The sequence below is a fragment of the Hemicordylus capensis genome, chromosome 4, assembly GCF_027244095.1.
Source record: "Hemicordylus capensis ecotype Gifberg chromosome 4, rHemCap1.1.pri, whole genome shotgun sequence".
Taxonomy (NCBI): domain Eukaryota; kingdom Metazoa; phylum Chordata; class Lepidosauria; order Squamata; family Cordylidae; genus Hemicordylus; species Hemicordylus capensis.
Genome location: NC_069660.1, coordinates 162,499,564 through 162,504,912, shown reverse-complemented (window position 1 = coordinate 162,504,912; position 5,349 = coordinate 162,499,564). Strand labels below are relative to the sequence as shown.

At 43.5% G+C, this 5,349-nt stretch overlaps 1 long non-coding RNA gene across 1 annotated transcript; it reads left to right on the top strand.

Moving 5' to 3' along the window:
- LOC128323688 (uncharacterized) lies at positions 1–4,094 on the top strand. Its single transcript, XR_008306427.1, has 2 exons — positions 1–52; positions 2,457–4,094. It is a non-coding gene; the product is annotated as an uncharacterized LOC128323688 (long non-coding RNA).
- The last annotated feature ends 1,255 nt before the right edge of the window (positions 4,095–5,349 follow it).

The window sequence follows — 5,349 nt, the reverse complement described above, 5'->3', positions numbered from 1 at the left end:
AGCAAACCATCGGATCTCATGGATGTTCAAAGAAGCTGGATGAGAGCCCCAGGTACAGTTCTAGGCTCTTCTGATTTGCCTTTCTACCTTGTTTATAAGCCAGTGTCTGATATAATGTCAGGCTAAAATGAACTACAAAACACTAGTCCTGTTTTCAAGTAGAGTCTAGAGGGACAGAAATTAAAGACCATTCACATGTTTAATAAGCTCGCTAGAGTCATCTGGAGCTATTGCTTTGTTGAGATTGTCAAGCAGAACACCTTCCCCTTGATTATGACACCCCGAATATGCGGGGTGGTTTTATAGCTGCTTCCCTCATACACACAAACAGATCATATATAGATTTAATTAAAGGTTTATTCAGAAACAATTCCATTTTCCCCTTCTTTCCCTCCCTTTTCCTGTCTGACTCCACCCCACCCACCCTCTACAGGATCCCCATTCCTCCCACCCCAGACAAGCTTCTCAACAACAAAACATAAAAGTTTAGTAGATAGAAATACAACAGGCAGGTCTAGATGTACCTATGGGCAGGCTAGTTTTGTCTCCATCATACTGTAAGACTCATTGTCTAGGGTAGTGGTTTTAAAAGTTTCCACCCTCAGGGAATCATTTTCATGTCAGATTGCTGAGGAACCTGTCTACAGTTGCCATTGAATCTTAATATATTGCAGAGGATCCTGGGACATGTTTGAGAGATCCATCAATTCCTGTGAGGTGCTCGACAGGCCTTTTTGGGCTGCACTGCTGGCTGAGAGCACACCTTAGAATACACCGAATGGGCCTCCAGCTGCACATAACAGGGGAAGAGCAGCAGCAGCAGCAGACAGGCTGGATTTCAGGGCAGCTTGTCTACCATTAATGAACTCTTAATAAACTTCCCCCAAATATGGTTTGAAAACCACTGATCTCGGAAATCCTGCCATTGTAGTGGCGGGGGGTTAGACTAGGCCCTTGAGGCCACTCTCAACTGATTTACAGTTCAGTAGATCAGTTTATGATGTGAGGAAACATGATACATGGCTATTCAGGACCTCTCCTCTTCTGACTCATAGTATACGACTTGCCTCCAATCATATTTGGGAACAGTTAGGCATCCGTCTTGATTCATTTAACTCAACAGCCACAGACTTTTGGGACAATGACATGGGATTTATGCCTTAATAATACAATAATGTTCGTTAAGTGACAGGGGGTTCCTCAGAAAGATTTATGTGCCACAGCAATCTGAGAAAAGTCTCTACAGTCCTTCAGAGGTAGAGTTACGGGTGAGGTGGGAAGAGGGGAGGGCGGGCTTCTGGGAGAGATACTGTGAGAACTGGATCTGATTGCAGTCCATCCAGCCTCCAGAGTCCAGGAGGAGCATTTTCGCTCGTGATGCATTTCCATGCCAAATCGTTGCATGAATTAACTACACTTGTTTGCTAGTGGAAGAGCTTTGCCAACTCAAACTCAGGAGCTCTGGAGCTCTTGCAGCATGGTAGCAAAGAGACTGAGTTGCAAACCAGGAAGCTTGCGGTTCAAATCTCGCCTCTGACATGAATGCCAGAAGTGGCCTTACTTAGGCAAGCTATTATCTTGCAGTCTCAGCCTCTCCCCATCTGCACTATAAGGAGAATAATACTGATCTACTTTTCTGAGTTACTGTAGTAAGGGTTACAAAAAGAAGCTTTGCACCTCCAAAAGTGTGATATAAATGCTAAGTATTTTCATCATCGTCACCATTCCCAACTGACACAGAATTTCCACAGAATTTCACCTATCTGCCACAACCCCTTCACCGCCTCGCGCCCAGCACTTGCCATTGCAAATCACTCAAAGAGCAGACTGCAGACCAGACCGAACTGTCAAACTCTCCTTCCTGACACTTGGTGTTCCGGAAATCCACCCAGCAAACATCGAGAGAGAGAGAGAGAGAGAGAGAGAGAGAGAGAGAGAGAGAGAGAGAGAGCAAGTTGAAGGGGGAAGTTTTTCCCCCCAGTGGAAAAAAACTGAATTATCAGCAGTGTCCCCTTCAAATATCACAGATAAGGGTCGGAGTTTACCAGAGGCCTCGGGTTTTCCCCCCAAAGGTGCTGAAAATAGAGGATTTTTTTTAACACCTGACATAATTCAGGCTAAGCCAGAAAGCGCAGCCATAATGCCAGGTTGGGGTGGGGTGGGGGAGTAATGTCTGAACTGGTCCCTGATAGCCCGCAGCAACTTTGGGGTAAATCCAGCTGATATGTCGACTCACAATCTCCATTGCAGAGGAGTTCTGAACTAACAGCCATGTGTGTAAAAGCTCCTGGTTGTGAATTTCCCAAAAGGGACCATCTAGTGGACCACTGTTGGCAACAGGATGCTGGATTAGATAGACTTGTGGTCTTATCCGTAGTTCTTCCCTTATTATTATCCTACAAAATCTGAAATGTGTGGGTGCCTGCTTTGACTGATCTTCAATCCTTCACCCTTAGATTTCCTGTTCTAGGCGAAGTGTAACAGCCTGCAGCACCACCCTGTGGAGAAAAGGGATGAAATGGAGAAAATCACAAGCAACCAAATAAGAGAGGAAGAACGGAGGGACAGATGGGAGAGACCAGCGTTCTGAACTGTCTTGTCTTTGTTGAACAAATGCTGTCAAAAGCGATTTCTTCTTACAGAGGGGATTTTATTTCCTTTGCTTCATTCTGTTTTGGGATAAATAACGGTTGTCATGCTTTACGTTCTTTATTAATTGTTTCAACTCTTGTTCTTTTAAGGACATATGTCAGTTGAATGCTGTCAAAAGTTCCACTGAGACATTACATCAAACTAACACTTATGTATCAGCAAAAGGAACTGAGTAATCCTATATCAGCACAGATGTTCTGATAGAACTTGAGTCCAACGTCCACCATAATAGAGAATTCAGTTGTTTAGGGCCTCTGATGTGATTGAAAACAAATATCCAGACCTTTCCTCACTTGGTCCACAACATACCTATGCTCAGGGGGAAATAAATGTTTCAGGGATGGGGTTGGATTGGTATTCTTAGGCAACTGCCAAGTTCCCTATGTTACATGGGAGCTCCTTGCCAACCCAACCCACTGCTAGAGGAGGAGGAGGAGGAGGAGGAGGAGGAGTCACTGCCATCTGCCACTCCCTCTGGATTGTGCTGGGATGATCTCCTGGGAGAAGTAGACACCCTCTAGTGGACCTCCTCTTCCTCAGTGATGGAAGTTTCTTCTTCTCTTCATCTGCTGCCATACAGATGGCAAGACCAGGTGAATGTGTAGCATTAACTAATCCTTCTCACCACTGCCACTTGCTTGCCTGCTTGGGCAGATGTCAAGCAAGGAACATCTGCCCTCTGTGCAGCAGGTGGGAAGGGAGAAGGAAGTGCTGCTGCTTGAGATGGAGGAGGCTTGTGAGAGGCCATCCTACTGAGGGCCCCTCCAAACCTGGAACTGGTCCTGAATCACCCTCACACTGTGCAGGCTCCCTATCAGTTGAAATGTGTTGCTGCCTCCAAACTGATCTGTGGAAGGAAATCTTGAAAATAAGCATGGCGTAAGCATAAGCTTACAGCAAAAATAAGTAGGTACCTAGGAAACAAACAATTAGAAGACTGGCCCTGATTCTGGACGTTGCAACTCTCTAAAAGGGTGATGGATTTGTGAGAGTTTTCAACAGCATCACAAATGGATAGTGCCCTGCAGTAGAATTGCCAGGTCCTGAGTAGGAGACAGTGCCTTGTGTCTTAATAGTAGCAGAATAGTGAGATGTGACTTGGAAGCAGTAACTCTTGGCCCTGGGCTGTAGTCGTCCCTCAGCTGCCTAGATTCCTCCATGTAACAGGGATTGAGCATATTCAGAACCCGAGCCCAAAAAGTGGTTCAGAGGAGGGTTGTCAGTGAACTGGAAATGAGCCTGAACTTGAAATCTCTTGGTTGCTTTGAAACTGAACAAGAACCAAACCCCTAAATGCAAAAAGCAGTAACCAGTTCACCATATGTGGTTTAATAATCAGACTCCCTGCTTTCAATCGTATGATTAATGTATGCATTTCATTTGTTAAAATCTTTTAAAAGTTTAAAAATTAATAATAAATATTTGTCTTCACTTTTGCATTAGCAAGTTTGTTAGAAAGTCCTTTTTCCCCTGGAATTTAGTCTTATTCCCATTTCTCTTTTGAGAATAATTCCTTTGCTTTTTATTAGGACATGCATTCCCTAAATGCAAGCTGCTTCTACATATAAAAGTTTATCATTGTGAACTGCCCAGAGACACGAGTTGGCGGGGTATAAAAGTGTAATTAATAGATAGATAGATAGATAGATAGATAGATAGATAGATCGAACAAAACATTGCCTACCATCAGCAACTTTGTAGGCTTGATTTTTTAAACCGGTTCCTCCCTTTCTGTTTGCCTTTTCTAATTAAATTCTTGCAAATGCTCCTGCACAAAACTCAGTCACATTTTCTTTAATTTGCAGAGAATTGACAATATTATCATATTCTTTAGGCAAAGTATTAAGCAAAAACCCGATTTTTGCTGGTCCAGGCGTATTTATTTCCCGCAGTTCCAAATTTTTCTGAATTCCCAAAAATGTGCATATCTGCTCTTGCAAACTCTCTCTGTCTTTGAAACTTTTATTACACAACTGTGGCACAAGAGAAACTTGACTATTCATGATTCTTTGTTGAAAGACATCCTTCAGTCTTCCCCACATCTCTCTTGCTGCATTTTTGTCTTCTATATTATAGATTAACTGATCACTTAGTCAGATATACACGTCCCATGGCTTGCTTGTTTTCAGAATCCCTTTCTCACTTTCTTCTCTTCATTCTCTGTTGGTCTTTGTTACTCCAGAACATAAGATAGTCCAAGAGTATTCAGCAACATCTTTACACTGAAGGACCATTTTCTGGAGTTTGTTTCATTGAGTAGTTCAACAGTGGGATGCCTGCCCACAGATGCAAAATTAGTCATCTGATCTAGCTTTCTTGCCTACACACTCTTTGTTATCTCATAGCATATTGCTTCACAGCTGGGCCAATAACCCTATGTTGCAGAGTGATTATTTATCCTCTATAAGTAACTGAACAAGAACCCAACTTTAACTGAGAAAAAACAGCTTGATATTTTTATTACTAACTAAACACAGAAGCTGTTTTAACAAGCAGCCAAGCCCAGGATTAAGAAGCAAGTCTGGGCTTGGCTGCCCATGAGAACTGCTGGGATTTGCACGGATCCCAGCCATGCTGCAGCGCAAAACCCAGTGCCACAGCCCGGCTCTTCGCTGAGGTTAAGCATGCAAAAGCACACTTAACCTTGACTCCGGGATCATGTGTCAGCATAAGCTGCGTGCAGCTTGCACCAGGTGA